We start from the raw sequence: 16637 nt of genomic DNA, 5'->3' as shown, positions 1-16637 counted from the left end.
ATTTTGTCTACCTGAATAACCATGATTTGTACTTGACACTTAGCAAAGATTGGTTTCCTTTGAGAGCAAACTCAAGGTGCTGCTGTGCTGATCCCCTTTCTGCATTCTCTTCATCTTGTCAGTGGAACTTGGAGAACTGGACTGGGAAAATGACTTGCATTGTAGTCTGGAAGTTGAGACACCAGTGCTCTTCTTCAAGAAACAAAGACTGGTTGTGATGAGCAACTCTTTATTAAAATGTAGCTTTCAGAAATATCATATTGCAGCATGACGTGCAAATCATGTCTGGGGTTGTGGGTACTGGTCCTATACGCTACATCTCAAATATGTTTCTATTGTCCAGCCCAGGGTCCTCACAGTCAGGAACTGAAGCCTGGTTATAACAAGACGTTTCTCTGTGCTGACCAGGAATGGACAGAAGGCCACACTTATAGAATTTGCTCTTCACCTTGCCAATTCAATCACTTCAGGTAGTACAGAATAGTAACAGGGACCAGCCACAGAGGGCCTTCAAAACCTATGCTAGGGAAGGGTCATAGATCACATGGTTTGCTGGGCAAAGGTCCCAGATTTAATCTCTGGCAACTCTAGGTAGGACTGGGAAAGGCTCTTGACTGAAATCCCAAAGAGCTATTGACATTTAGTGTACACCACGGATGGGGAATGTCCTTGACTCGATGGACCGGATTCTTATCAGGATCGGCCTTGTTGACCAAGTGACATCAGGTGCAAGATGCTTTGATTTAACCCTCTTGCCCATCAGCTGATGTTGCAAGTGGATGTGTATGGGAAACTGTCCTCATGGGCCAACTTAGAAGCCCCTGATGGACAAAGATTGGCCCAAGGGCTCGAGGTTCCCTACCCTTCTTATAGACCAGGGATAGGCAACCTAAGGCCCATGGGCCACAAGCAACCCATGGGGGTCGATTAACCGGCCCACAAACCGCCCCTGAACCGAGCTGCCTGCTTCCGCGGCACCGAAAATCGTGTCTGCGCAGACACAGACGTCGGAAATCACGAGCGGGCACGCAGTCCGGCCCACGGAGGGATCTCCACTGGAGTGAACCGGCCCAGGCGAGGTAAACCTTGCCTACCCCTGTTATAGACAGTAGTGAGCTAGATGGACCATTGATCTGACTGTAGAATACAGTTTCATATGTTCCTAGCTCACCTGCATTAGCTGCCTTTAGTCTATTAGTCTATCACTTCAAGATTTTGGTTATGACCACAATCATAGCATCATAGAGTTGGAAGGGACCCAAGAGATCTCTAGTCCAACCCCCTGCAATGGCAGAGCCTAGAATGTTTGGGGAACATCTCTTATATGGACCTCTCTGAGATCAGCTGGAGAATCCTTCATCTGGATCCAACCACTACACGATACCGTACTGGTATATATATTTCATAAGACATTTGTATATTAAGTGCATTTCAGGCAGAAAGGCAATTAATATATTTTATAAACAAATAAATAGCATTTTGAGAAAATATTAGGTAGAGAGAAACATGAAATCCTGAAAAAAATTGACCTAAGGCGATTCCCCACCCCCTCCCAGATCATCCTGAATACCTCACACAGGGTTCGGGAATCTGTGGCCTCCAGGGGTTGCTGAACTACAACTCCCATCAGCCCTAGCTAGGATGATGGACAGTCAGGGATTATGGGGAGTTGCTGTTCACCAACTTCTGAAGGAGCACAAGGTTCCCTCTCATGACCCTCTCTTTGGGAACTGTTCCTCTGTTGGCATAATAATAATAAGTTTTATTTATATCCCGCCCTCCCCAGCCGAAGCCGGGCTCAGGGCGGCTAACAACACTAAAACAGTACAACATTATAAAACATTATAAAAATGAATTAAAATCAAAATTGATGGCAACCATAAACTAAAGTTTTGTAAAGATTGCCAAAGGAGGGAGTCAGGCTGCGCCCTGACCAAAGGCCAGGTGGAACAGCTCTGTCTTGCAGGCCCTGCGGAAAGATGTCAAGTCCTGGAGGGCCCTTGTCTCTTGTGACAGAGCGTTCCACCAGGTTGGAGCCGCAGCCGAAAAAGCCCTGGCTCTGGTTGAGGCCAGCCTAACCTCTCTGTGGCTTGGGACCTTCAAGGTGTTTTTATTTGAAGACCGTAAGTTCCTCTGTGGGGCATACCAGGAGAGGCGGTCCCGTAGGTACGAGTGCCCTAGGCCGTATAGGGCATCTTCTGTCAGCACCATTTTTCCCTAGTATTTATATACTATATGATTTTATTTTTAAAATTTTTATTGGAAATTTTATTTACAACATAACCCGCCCATACAGAATTCCACCCTCATTAAACGTGAACATAACATATAATGAGCATAACATACAACAATACAAACAACCATTATCCTGTATCTGGCCTTATTTACTTCTTATAAGCTGTTTCCTTTATGAATCATTATTAAGATTTTTCTCATTATAACTTAAATACCATCTGATTTTAGTAAAACCTTTACTAAAACCTTCAAGCAGTATTAAAAAACAACCCATTAAAATTATCGATAAAAGACAGTTAGAGCAGGTATTCCATTCCATTACTGATTAAAATGAACAGTAAATAATGCATAGGTTAAAACACGTGTAACTTCTGCGTGTCTCAATATGCTTGTTATAAACGCACATTGAACAGAGTATTGAACTGCGAAGGCACCTGCCTGACGTCAGTAGACGAAGAGTGTAGCCTACAAGGTCAGTTTTTATCATTTATATATTGTCAGTTTATATTTCTTTTTCTCCTGTTGGAATGTTGATGGAATGGGGTCAGGACACTTGCTGGGAAGTTGACCTCACTGTGGCCAAGTTCCAGAAATGCCTCAAAAGCACTTCTTTTTTACCTTGCCATGATCAGATCCCAATTCCTACCTCTGTCTTAACAAAGACTGTTTAGCAGTGGTTCATGGTGGAGTGACTGGCATGTTGTTTTTTGAGGTGTTTCCCACTCCCTGCAGAGCCTTAAAAAAACACCAAAACACCATCTTTGGTTAGGCGTGAAAGAGAGAGAGCTCAAGAATGGTCAGCCCCTAGTCAAGAGATTTTGACAGCTTGGAACCAGGAGTCAAATTCTTGTGAGATTCCTGGGGAGCCAACAGTGATGTGTAGAGAAGGCAGTCCCAAACTGACAGGAGCCCGAGGGATTCTTTTTGAGCTTATCCTTGCATCAGAAATCAGTCTTGTTTCAGCACCAGTGCCTGAAGACTTTCACAAGTTCACCCAGGGTCAGGATCAAGGAGTCCCATGTGGGCTTTCATATTTAACGCTCCGGAAAGAAGCTATAAAACCAGCACTGACTATTACAAAAGAAACTGCTGCTGCTGAATCAAAAATACAGGTTTTCTCTTTGCACCTCAGAACTTTAAACCTTTGTTACATATCTTTAGGCACCAGGCAAAAATAAATAAATCCTCTTCTCTCAAGCCTTTGGCTAATTAAACTTTTAAACTGGGGAGCAGAGGGCGGTATTGTTTTGTTTGTTACTATGTTACACATTTTTGTGTTTTTATATTGTAAAATGCCCTGTGATCCTTGGATGAAGGGTGGTATAGAAAAATAATAAGAATAAGAATTAATAATAATAATAATAATAATAATAATAATAATAATAATAATAATAATATCCACAAACAACAAAACATTGGTTAGTGCAAATGATTAAGCAATCACTGCTGTATAAGGTTGTGGGCACACATCCCATTTTGTGTAATTTGTTAATTTGGAACAATTTCAAAGGAAGGAGGCTTGAATAATTTTTTAAGTTTACATGGCCGTCCATCAATCAAATTCTATAGGCAGCTTACACAATAAAAATAAACATTTATGCAGTGTTTAAAACTACAATAATTGAAACAAAAAAAAATGTAACAACATAGCAAAATTCCCTAATTGAGAGATAAAGAATTTGCAGCTCTGCTTAAAACTATGCTAAATGAGTGAAAGCATAAAGTTTTAAATCTGAAAACAGATTAAAACAGAAAATAAGCCTAGGGTTTGTTTGGAAACACAAGTGTAAAATGGCCTTCAGCTGGTGCCAAAAAGACCATCAAGAAGGGAGGAAACAAACTTCTTTGAGGAGAGCATTTCTTAAGCCACCACTGATAATCACCACTCCTTTGTAACCACCTGTCTCACCTCACTTGGGTGGGGGCACATAGAGCAAGGCCTCTGAAAAGGGTCTTAAGGTTCATGGAGGTGTATGTGGGTTAAAAAGCTACACAAGTAGGGCAATGCCTCAGTGCTCACTGGTTATTCTTGACAAGACAAAATCAGGAAGGAACTATCTAAAGAATCGATTGAAAAGGATCTCAGGATTTTGCTGTTTTTATTTATCAACTTTTTTTAAAAAAGCAGTGAAAGCAGCAGTGTATTTTGCTTGTAAACAGTGCCCATAAGTCTTGAGGTTGGGTGTGTTTTTGTGGGTCTGGATTATTACCATTACAATTATTAATATTCATTTCATTTCTACACCACTTCATATTTTTAAGGAAAAAATATAAAGCGGTTTACAACCTTATTAGTGGGTCCTGTAACAAAATCATGCAGTGCGGCGTGCTCCTGTTCAAAATGCCAGCCTGTGCCCTTGCTTCAGGATAATCCATTCCATTCTGTTCCTCCCACTGGTTTCCCGTTCCTCTTCCCCCCGCCTCAACAGTCAGTCAATATTCTATAGCTGCTGATCATGTTCAGTGTTTCATTTGGGTTGTTTGAGGTTATTGGAATGGGGGGTTGCCCCTTAAGGGCAATTAGAATAACAACAACAACTTCTGCAAACCTTGAGTTCTCTCCAGCCTTCTCTTGTGCATAGGTGGTGCCATTTTAGAAAATAAAATGCTATTAGAATATGGGGATGTGGTGTTTTATTTTGCAATTGGAAAGAGCAGGCCCTTTCCTACATTTTAAAGAGGGATTTGAGAAGCGGCAGGCTGTGTTATTAATGCTCCCTCGTGCTAGCAAACAGGCTTCCTGACTGGCCATTCTTCAAGACAGAATAGTGGACTAGATGCAACTTCAGTCCGACTCAGCAAGGCAGTGTGTGTCTGTACAACATTACTAGCAATGTGAAACCCAGAGTCCATACCACATCTTTTGTTATATTTTCACCAACAGCAGACTAGGCACAGACAGGCTTAAATCGAGTTTAGTGCAATTTCAATTTCGCAGCAGTGAGGGAGTCTTGCCTAAGAGCCAAAATGTGTCCTAGGTACCATTTCCTTTCTTTGCAACCCTAGTGGACTGCAGAGTGTCTTCTGCTTCCAGGAATCCTTATCTGGATGAAAACATATTTAGGCATAAAGCGCCACACCATTACAAGATGTTTTTGAAATGGCTTCTGTGAATAGTTGGTTCTGTAGGGCTGCTTATCACCACTCTGTGATTTGGGAAAGCATGCACAGTTAGGGCTAGGATCCATGCCCTTATCTTGAACTTCTTTCAGAAATTTTGCATATCACGAAAGATAACATTGCACACAGAATACAAATCATGGCGGTCTTATTAGAGTTGGTGGGTATAATAAAAAGGAAAGAGATTATCCCAGCTCAGTGTGAAACCGGAGGCGAAAAGTTATATTAGGTTCAAGCCAACAAAGAGAAATAATAGAGATCTCAGAGTCTATTTTTATGCCTCTCTGTGTATAAAAAAATTGTGCTTAATCCGCATTGACTTCATAAATGATCATGACTTTAAATTTTCCTTTCAGGCTCATAACTCTGAAATGTTCCACATTACCTATTTGGTGTGTGTGATGATATACCACAAGGGAGAAATGCAAAAATATATTGGGGGAAAAATCAAGTTGGCCCAGTCCTGTTATCATACCTTTTGAAAGAGGACAGATTTGTGGAAATTGCATTAGGGCAACACAATAAAGAGGGGACACAGGTGGCGCTGTGGGTTAAAGCCTCAGCGCCTAGGACTTGCTGATCGAAAGGTCGGCGGTTCGAATCCCTGCTGCGGGGTGCGCTCCCGCTGCTCGGTCCCAGCGCCTGCCAACCTAGCAGTTCGAAAGCACCTCCGGGTGCAAGTAGATAAATAGGGACCGCTTACCAGCGGGAAGGTAAACGGCGTTTCCGTGTGCAGCTCTGGCTCGCCAGAGCAGCGATGTCACACTGGCCATGTGACCCAGAAGTGTCTCCGGACAGCGCTGGCCCCTGGCCTCTTAAGTGAGATGGGCGCACAACCCCAGAGTCTGTCAAGACTGGCCCGTACGGGCAGGGGTACCTTTACCTTTACCTTTTTAACACAATAAAGATGAATGGGAGTGGAGAAAGGGTAGGGGAAAGCTTAACCTTTCTGCCCCTGCAGCTGCTATTGAAAGTTAAAAAACCAGTCACATTAATTGCACTCACACAATTGACATCAAAATTAGCTTGGTTCTTTGATATTGCTCGGATATGCAATAGGGCTTCTCCCTGATGCTCAAAAACTTTCAGCATTTATATAACACTTCCATTTATTCAAAGCATTTTGCATTCATTATCATGTTGCATTCCTTAGAACAACCTGTAAAGTTTGGCTAGTTGCCCAAACCTTAGTGTTGTGTAATTGGAGTTCTCATTGAAAGTGTGAGCCTGAGTTAGGCTTGATGTTGAATTAGTTAATGGAAGCGGTGATTTCTAAACTAAGGACTTTCTGAATCATAGCTCAAGCCATTATCCTACACCAGCTCTCTCCACTGAAAACAATGACTTTCTTCAGCCCCTTTTTCATTTGGTAGAATATGAATGGAGTGACCTAATCTTATATTCCAGGTCTTTCAAATATTATTATGTCCCTTTTCATCAAGCTGTTACTATTCCCCCCATGCTCTTTGTTACATTTCAAAAGCATTTCTTAATTTATTACCTGCCACTTAGTGTTCACGGTTTATCCATGCAAATCAATATTCCTGGTTCTTGTTTGGTTATCTAATTAATTTAGGAGGACGCAACTGTCTCAAGTGGCTTCTGTTTTTAAAAAATTTTCAGTACTCGTTGGCCTGAGAAACTACTGTGTGTATGTGTGTGTTAAATCAAACTCCCAAGTCAAAGGCTTCCAGCATTGGCTACCAACCTTCAGGACTGCTTTGTAGTAGTCCATCTCTCACATGGAAGGTGTAAGATCTTCTTCCCTGATCATAACAAGTTCTGTTTGGATATAGTCTGCACTGCCCCTACCCAATTCTGCTCAAGGATCGAAGGAATGAATAGGAAGAAGGTTAGATTGGGTGAAAATGATCACCAGCAGTTTACAGGTGGAAAACTGGGGGAAGCCATTTTGATTCTGCTCCAGGGGCTCACAATTCATGTTCTGAAATTGTTTTGGATGGGAAGGTTCTAGCACCCAGAAATAATGATAGTGTCCAAAGCTCCACAGTGGCAGTCGTGTATGGTATCAGCATGTCCTGTCAGTACAAGGATTTCCACTTGTGCAACAGGACAGTTCACATACACCCTTGTGCATGCCCTGCACCCGCTCCAAATCTGCTCCAGAGGGTTGGAAAATTTGAAGGAAGGAAAGGGGAAGAACATTCCATTGTGCAAGCAAAAATCCTTGCTTTGGCAAAGCATTGAAATAGTAGTACTTTGGATACAAATCCAGTAGCTTTGAAAATGATTTTATTTTATTATTTTATGAAAAAAGAGTTGGAAGAAAAGGGGAGTCTCACCATGCCACAACTCTAAACCCATTATCTTCCATTTTGCTTGGGGTGGGGGATTATCTTAATGACACCGGCCCCCAGAAAATTGAGGCAAATCTACGAAGGGAGAGTGGTCCTAGTTGTCATTAGCCCATTTCAGATGACTAATGTGGGTGGGTGTGATTATCATGGCTGCTAGCCCTGACCAACAAGCATCTATTGAAATGTCCTAGTTGATCCTATGTGTGTATGCATATGTAGATTCTGTTTGCAAGGATGGGAGACCTGTGACCCCCAACTTGCATCAACCACAGCAAGTACATAGCCATTGGTCAAGTACTGAGGGAGTCCAGCAACATTGGGGGGCGGGATGTGACAGAGGCACAGATTTCCCATTCCTAGTTTACACAGATAGCTGAATGCATGTAGGTTGTTGGTGAGTCTGGTTGCCATGATATACACAGAATTGGGAGACAACATGATGGTTGCCATAGTTCAGTACTCCCAATTAAAAGGGCTGCAAGTGGTCTTGTCCTTGAAAGAGCAAGACCCTTCTCCCCTGCTCTCTCCAGCTGCAGGTCAGATCTGTGGCTGTTGAGCAAAGCCGTGTTTGGGGGAGCTTTATTTAGCAGCCTTTAAGAATCCGAGCTCTAAATCTTTCAGTGAAGTCCAAGAGAGGATTTGAGAATTAACTCGCCTTGAATGAGCCTCACTATCTCTCCTCTCTAGCTATTTTTCTTTGGCTGTGTTCAGCAGTTTCGTAGATCAAAGAGCCTTCAAGTTTTAAAGCAGAACACTCTGCTTACTGCTCTTTTCCCTCCTACCCCAAAGTTGTTTGTGGCTTACATTTCTACGTGACCTACTGCCAGCACGCCTCCCTATGCCATCATCGATGCCTCAGAAAAAATAATAATAGTTACAATCAGCAATCAGAAAAACATTGTCTCTGTGTTGGTTAATTATTTTAGGAACGATTATTCAATTTAATTGAGGCTGTGAGGATCATTAAGATTCCAGCTGCTGGAAGGGTTTGCTGCTGAACCTTCAAGCTTCTCCTTTTGAAATATGTTAGGGTTGTTTCAAAGATTTTGAAAGCGCAAAACACCCTCGTTTCTTCACCATTATGCCCCATTCAAGAAGAATTGGTACACAAGAATTGGTACACAACTGCTTGGTGGTTTAATCACAGCGGTTTAGTGCCTAAGTATAGAACAAGAGAACCAGAACTTGGAAAACCCTGAGAAGATTTTGTTGAAGATTTATTAAGGTTGCAGTCTTAACACCACTTACCTGGGAGTAAGCCCCACTGAATTCAGTAGGAGTTACTTCTGAGTAGTTACAGTTAGGTATGCACTGTAACCTATTACTCAAAACTTCAAATTCACCTACAGTATGTAACACTCACCAAAACCTTTTTGGTTTTTGGACCTCTTTTGTCCTATCCATCAGTGTTCTCTCTCTCTCTCTCCCTCCCCCCCCCCTCGATAATGCTTTTTCTTGAGACATTCTTTCCTTTCAGAGGTGAGCTATACAATCAGCAGAATTATATGGCGAGCTCTTTCTAGACTGTCCTGCTTCAGCTTGTAAAGTGGGGTGGGAGCTCCCCCCCCCCCAATAACAGTGTCTGGTGCATAAAATGACTCCTTAATAAACTACAAATTGTGATGAAGGCAAATTTTTAAAGCAGTGTTTTTGTAACAAAAAAGAAACTGTTATATTTTAATTAGTACGCAGTAAAACCAGCCATCGCCTCCCTTCTTCTAGTTGGTATAAACAGCTGAATAATTTTTTACATGTTCTTCTAAGGCTGTGGTGCTCACTGCTTGGTGCAGAGCTCCTTAAAGAGGTAAATCATCTTAAGCTGTAATGGGTGTAAGCATGAAATATGAAGTGGTATTGAGGTAAGGCCTGTCCTTGTCCCCTCTTTCTGCCGTTTGTGAGCTTTTTGCTGGGTGTTCCATTGTTAATATAACACATTCTGTTTTCAGTGGTCTTCCTGCCCTTTCCTTATGAATGGCGAAGTTGTTTGCATATCTGTACTGCAGCATCATTAAATACGGGTACTCTTGTGAGCTTCTTTGACATAAATGACTGGTTGTTTGTGCAGGACCGTTTGAAGTTGTGTCAGCAAAGCAGATCACCTATAGACAAGAAAGAATGATCACTAATTGTAGCCTGAGTCAACTCATGCTTATACAATTGATTTACCATTTAGCTGCTCTTTGAGATGGAAATCCATAAAGAACATTAAGTTTCTTTTTAAAAGCTCTCACACAGTATCATTATCTCAGTAATGAATGTTGATTGTGCGATGGGGGGGCGGGCGGAACGTACAATTTTCATTTTTAAATACCCCTTTCTGAGTCTTTTAAACGGGAGGCATTTGCAGTGAGGGTGATTTTTGCTGTTCACCCTTGACATTAGTTGTTTTGGTCATATGTCCCCCCCACCCCCGGTCCAGATTCTACAAGGAATTGCCACAAACGCCTACAACCCAATGTACAGGCCCATCTTCCACACACTGACCACTAGGCATTTGGGTAGTAGTAATAGTAGACAAATTTTGAGGGTAGGCCAAAGCATAATACCTGCCAGTCTACAACCAGTAACCTGTAATCCAAACCTCCACCATCATTTTTCTTTTTTCTTTTTTGCCGGGGAGGGTAATGAATCTTAGCAGGGAACCCTCCCCCCCCCCCCCCCCCCCGGTTTTCCCTCGGAGTCAGAATATATGGCAGAGTTCACTGACGTACTATTTGTTTTTCCATGGAAAAGTGGCATCTGCTTATTTGGAAACATAATACCCCTGGCTGTTTGGTTTCCTTCAAATACATTTCTAAGCAGCTAAACTGCTTTGAGTCACAACTTTTTTTGTTTTTGATTAAACAGCCATATGCTTCCGAATGGAACAGTCTCAGTTGTTATATTAAATTTGTAGATGACTCGCTACCTTACAAAACTCAATTACCTCACATCCCCCCATCAGCCCTTTTAGGAGGGAACAGATGGGAGAGTTCTGCTGCCCTGTCATGTTTTTCTTGACTTACGATTAGAATTTCTAAAGATAATGTGTCACTCGCATGTTTTGTATTTCTCCTCTCTGAAGATATGCTTTTGATTGCTCTCTTCCTAAGCCTGCAGATTTTACGCAGCTGGGGTGCCTTCTGGCTTATGATATGTGGCTGAAACCTGAATCAGTTCTAGATTGGAGAAATTGGATCTTAAGTTGGCTCTTTCTGAGACTGATCACCCCAACAATAATTAAGCCCCCGCACACACCCAGTGGGCTGTTTGGCTGGCAGCTTTTGCTGTCATCTCCATCTCAGGGCCACGTAAATAAAAATAAGATATGCAGGCAGAGGAAGGCCTGTTGAATTTGGCTGGGGCTCTTCAAATGTTCTGTATTCAGGGCACACATTCTGTGTTAACCGTTCTGTGGAGGAGCCTCTACTCAGCACATCATGGTGGTTCCTGCATTCTAAAACACGAGTAGGCAGACTTTGGGCTTGCGGGATCTACTTTTAAAAAAACAACAACAATCGGATCCTGAGATCCACCAGTCAGAGCCAAGGGCACCTTCAGGAAGGTGAAGATTACCCTAATATTAGTAGAGGGAGCTCTCTTGGCAGTTCCACCACCACCAGAAGTTCAGGAATGGCGGTAGCAGTATTCATTTAGTTGAATACTGCCTGTTGTTGTTGTTGTACAGGTACTGATGAGCACATGCTCAGCCCAGGACAAAAATAATATCTCCCACTGATGCTTCTTAATATCGTTCCTAAGCAGTGGTGCAAATGTGACCACTGAACTAGCTGTATAGAGTGTTACTTACACTGTTGTTTCATTCTTAAAACCAGCCCCCCTTGCACCTTTTTGTCACATAATATATATATTTTGAGTGCTTTCTTTTTTACATATAGAGGAGATGCCTTTCAAATAATTTCCTTATAGAGTCTTTCTTTCAGCACTCAACATAGGTAGACCTTTTCACAATATCATCCCACACAAAAGATGAGAGAGTCGCCAAGGAGAACACTTCTCCTTTCTGGTATTCCTAAGTTCACTAAGGCAACGTGCACGAGCAACATAACACGCATGCAGCTTGGTGGAGGCACCTTCCCTTGAGGTGAGCAGTATCCTTAAATAGAGTCACATACCGCCATGATAGGAAACAACTAAAAATAAAAATGCAAAGTTCCCCGGTTTCCATGATTTGGAATTGCTAATGCTACCCAAAACTAAAAATAAGTATTTGCGTAGAACTTAGTTTTGTCAGGTGATGCCTATGACTCACTAACACATATTTTACAAGTTTAAACTATTGTAACCTTTTCTGCTGCTTTTCATAGAATGGATATTTCATAGAATGGATCTCAGCCCTGAATGGGAAACCTGGACTTTGAAAGTCATCTAATCTTCCTTGCTGTATTATATTATATTGTTTTAATTAGTGTTTTTATAGTTGTTCTGATTTTGAGTGGAGTGCCCTATCTGGGTGGATGGAGCAGCCAAGTAATTTCGTTGTCCCTGAGAGGGGGCAATGACAATAAATATTATTATTATTATTATTATTATTATTATTATTATTATTATTATTATATGCCATATGGAGTATCATAGAATTGTAGCATTGGAAGGGACACAAAGGCTGATCCAGTCCAACATCCCTGACAGATGCCCGTCCAACCTTTGTTTAAAAAGCCTCAAATGAAGGAGGGAAAAGTGAAATATATGGAATAAAATTGGTTGGACAGAGATTCTCACCCCCCTTCATGGTTTGAGGCAGATACCGTAATTTTCGCTCTATAGGACGCACCCGACCATAGGACGCACCTTGTTTTAGGGGGGGGGAGGGACAAGGAAAAAAAACCCTCCCCCTCTCTGCTCAGCGCCCCTTCAGCAAAGCGGCAGGAGAAACGGAGCCCCTTCCATTTCTCCTCCCGCTTCGCTGAAGGGCCGCTGCGCAGAGAGGGAAAGCTGTGCAGCGCCTATTCAGCGAAGCAAAGCCAGGAGAGCTAGAGGAATCGGTGCACACCAATCCCTCTTGCTCTCCTGGCTTCAGCGAAAGGAACCCGCAGCCTCTGGAGCACGGAGGGAGTGTTCCCTCTGCGCTTTGGAGGCTTCGCAGTGCTATCGCTGAAGCCAAGGAGCCTGCATTCACTCCATAAGACGCACACACATTTCCCTTTAATTTTTGGAGGGGAAAAAAATCTCCCCCTCTCTGCTCAGAAAAAGTGTGTCTTATAGAGCGGAAAATACGGTAAATACTTTGGCTTTTCTGGTTCTTACCTGCCCAGTTCCCTCTTGATACACAGAGCTGCAATGAATGCTGTCCTGTGTCATCTTTATTGCCCTTAAGGGTATAGGAAGCTGCCTTATATGAAGTCAGTCCATTGCTACATCTAATTTAGTAAGATCTACACTGATGAGCAGCAGATCTCCGGGGTTTTCAGCAGAGACTTTCCCCAGCATTTCCTAGAGATGACAGGGATTGAGCTATAACCCCCTTCCCCGCCAGGTTGATCTGCTGCCACTGAAGTTGTTTTGGGGCATAAAACAAGAATATTAAAGAAATATGGCCTAATGGCGGTGGCAGAGTTTGGGTGGTTCTCTGTGCGTACATGTACTGTTGGTGGTTGAAAATGATTTAAAGATCTGTTTTATTTTATTTGCAATGTGCTGCTTAGAACAGTTTTGTCCTAACAAAGTCCACCCTGCAGAGTTAATCAACTAAGATTCAAAGGGTCTGGGATATGACTTCTTTATAAGGAATGCATGAAAAGGCCGTATAGTTCCAAGTCTGCTCAGGAAAATATGCTATATTGTATTTTTTCATATGCATTTGAAAGACAATTCCCAGTGCCATTAATTAAACATTGCCTTTCTAAGTAACCTTCACTTAATATTTTTCATATTCTTGCACATTGCTAATTGCATTTGACTGTCAGTCTTTCTGGTGAATTAAGTTTCTGAAAGCCATCTTGGTAGGAATACAAAAGGGAATTAAGAAGATAAATGTAAACCTGTATAAATGTTAGAATGGTCTGAGACAGTATCAAAATAATTCAAAATTCTTGGCATGATATCTCTTCATATAAGCCAACTAGTAAATTTGACAGAAGATTATTATCTGCGTATAGGAGATAAAAAGACAAATGAACACTGTTACAGACTAATGCAATGTTTAACCAGAGATAATTCTCTCCCAATGTTCCTATCCAACTTGGTCATGATTTATCACCTAAGCCAGGCATGAGGAATCTATGGCTCTCCAGGTACTGTTGGACTCCAGTTCCCTTCAACCCCCACAGAGCTAATGGGTATGAAGCAGATCCAGCTAGGGATGCGGCCTGGGGAGAGGAATGGTAATCCAGGAAAAGTGGTGAGGGCCAGATAGACCTGGAGGGGCTGTCGGAGTCTTCTCTCGGCCAAGCCGATAAGGCCTCATCTTCCTCCGAGCCGAGCGTTTGAAATCGCCTCCAACGTGTTTAATGACCTGAGCCTTTGATGAGGCCTCAAGCGCATTCTATCCAGCAGGGTTCCCAGCACAGGGAAGAGACAAGAGGTTTGGCTACATTGTAAAGAGTTTTATTTCTAAACTATGCAGAACAGAAAAGACATCCTCTCTCTATGAAAGCAGAGAGCAACTGAACAAAGGAACAAAGGAAACAGGAAACCACTAACGTCACATCCCGTCTCCCTTTCCCGTGAGACTGCAAGGTCTCTGGAATGTAAACAGAGTCCTGTGACTCCCAGCAGCTGCTCAGCGATGAGAACAGAAACTAACAGGGGGCACATTTGTCCCTCAGACTTGAGGGTCCCTGACCCTGCCCCAAGCTAAGGAGGTAATCTCCCTTGAGTGCAATGAAAGATCTATCATATCTCCAGTGCTGAAATAAGGATTAACTTCAAGTCTGGTCAATTTCTGTACATAGATATTTGTGTGTGTGTGTGTGTGTGTGTGCACGCACGCACGCACACACGCGCGTGCACACACACACACACACACACACCATCTTGTCCTTTGTCTGGACCACCTCTTTTCCTAGTCTTAGACTGACTAGGTAATTGCTACACAATACTGGCTATGTCACCGTATGAAAATTAGGATAAGTTATGAATGGAGACTGCTATTGTGTAAGCTGTTAATATTTGTCACTTTTTACTGTAACTAATAAAGGGTGAAATACACCATCTTGCATAATCCTGCAGGTCTAAAAATAAATATAAAAATAAAACAATTAGCCAGTGTAGCTGAGTCATAAACCATTCATATTAAAATCTGGATGTTGGTAGCTAGCCAGACAGTGTTGGCTACTCTGCTGATGACTGCATTGTGATTTAAAAAAAAAACACAAAAAAACTATCCAGCAAAAACTCAGACAGTCTGTCCAATTACAAATGTTACTGCTCATAAAATCTATTCAGAAACCTTTTAAAAATGTGCTGTGTTTGGCTTTAATGTTTTGCTGTTCATGAAGAAAAGTATAGCTAATGTGATAGCAACTTTTTACTAGACCAACTTCTGTGGGTTTAATTACAATGTTTGAGTTGCGTGCTATCGACAATGAAATGGGAAGGAAGGAATGGAGCGGAAAGGCAATTCTCACCTCTATACTGACGTAACTCCTGTCTGCTACATCAAACCAACTAATAGCCTAGTTGAACTATAAGGTGTCTCTCTCGTTCCGCCCCAGGCTTGCATTTTATCTGCTAAGTGACTGGATGGGGGAGGGGGTGCGCGGAGAGATAATTTTTTTAATGGGAGGACAATATGAAGTCTTCCCATATATACATGTGCTACAGACTCCTATTTCACAAGTCCCAAAATGGTGCTACAGGTGGAAGGTTGTGTTCACATCAATTGCTATAGCATGTTGATGGTGCTTGAAAAATGAACAGTGGTTATTGGGGGAACCCGTCCCTAGGAAGCTAGGGCTGAATCTCTGACGTGATTAATCCACACATTACAGTTTTCAATGTCACTGGGTCCTTGAGAACTTTGGGCTTTGCAGAATGGGAGAGGTGATGCCTGGCAGTGCTTTTACCAACATACATTTCTGTTTTGCGAAACCTCTAAGGAAGAGTGTGGCACGGTTAATAAAGTTTGGTGCTGGTGATGTTCAGTAAACATGACCAGCTGCTTTGCTTATTAGGTCTGCAAATCTTTATTTGTGCCCATTGTACGTGTGTTCAGTACGTTCACGTGTACCAGAACAGTCACGCATCTCACTGTTCTTATTGAATCTGTTTCTCTTCTCCTTGAATTACTGATGATTTACTGCAGAGCTTTCCAAACTGTGTGTCACGACACGTTAGAGTGTCGGCTGCAGTGTGTAGGTATGCCGCGCAAATGCTCCCCGCACTGCTCCTGGGGCTGGAAACAGCTTAGTTCTACCTCTGGTTTGCTAGTAAAACTGCATTACTGTGTCACGAAATGATGCATGTCTAAAAAGTGTGTCATCAGCATGAAAAGTTTGGAAAGCTCTGATTTAGTGTGTCAAAGTGACCTGCACCAGGCAAGTTTATTCATTCCAGCTTACAGTTGACCCACAGAAGTATGGTTGAGTTTCCCCCATTGATTCTTATATCTTCTGTTATTTCTAAACAGCTGTTTGATGCTGAAGCATGGGTATGGAGCGATCTATCACATCTTTCAAATTTTAGTGAAAGGATGAAGACCCATTTCACAGCTGCAAAAAAAGAAAAAACTAAGAAGAAATAAATGCTTCTTAGCTATCTATGAGCAAGCCTAATTAGGACAGAAATGATTAGATTGAGGATGTAAATCTAAGCATAATGGTATGAAAATAGATTCCATTCAAATAGATGGGATTTCTCTCACATGGGATTTCCTTATTCTAGCTTTTATATTGCATATATATATATATATATATATATGAATGAAAATGACATTGTTCACAAAGACAGCTAAGATTTCCTCTGCATTTCATGCCCTCCCTCAGCAATTCACCTTTTAAGCAAACTGCAAACATTGTGAAATGG

The 16637-nt window shown here is 42.1% G+C and overlaps 1 protein-coding gene and 1 long non-coding RNA gene across 3 annotated transcripts in view; one reads left to right on the top strand and one right to left on the bottom strand.

The window, feature by feature from the left end:
• DDX10 (DEAD-box helicase 10) overlaps nucleotides 1-16637 on the top strand; it is a 153763-nt gene that overhangs the window by 107220 nt on the left and 29906 nt on the right. The gene's annotated exons all lie outside the window — the stretch shown is intronic.
• LOC309369413 lies at nucleotides 9291-11296 on the bottom strand. 2 transcript variants are annotated; one of them, XR_014168109.1, is made up of 3 exons: nucleotides 11229-11291; nucleotides 10679-10820; nucleotides 9291-9772 (listed from the first exon to the last, which is right to left on the bottom strand). It is a non-coding gene; the product is annotated as an uncharacterized lncRNA (long non-coding RNA). The 2 variants fall into 2 exon arrangements; XR_014168108.1 differs by lacking the exon at nucleotides 10679-10820 and having other exon boundaries at nucleotides 11229-11296.

This window comes from Podarcis melisellensis (genome assembly GCF_964234715.1).
Source record: "Podarcis melisellensis genome assembly, chromosome: 4".
NCBI classification, from domain to species: domain Eukaryota; kingdom Metazoa; phylum Chordata; class Lepidosauria; order Squamata; family Lacertidae; genus Podarcis; species Podarcis melisellensis.
The sequence above is the reverse complement of the archived record's forward strand: the minus strand, read 5'-3'. Positions and strand labels throughout refer to the sequence as shown.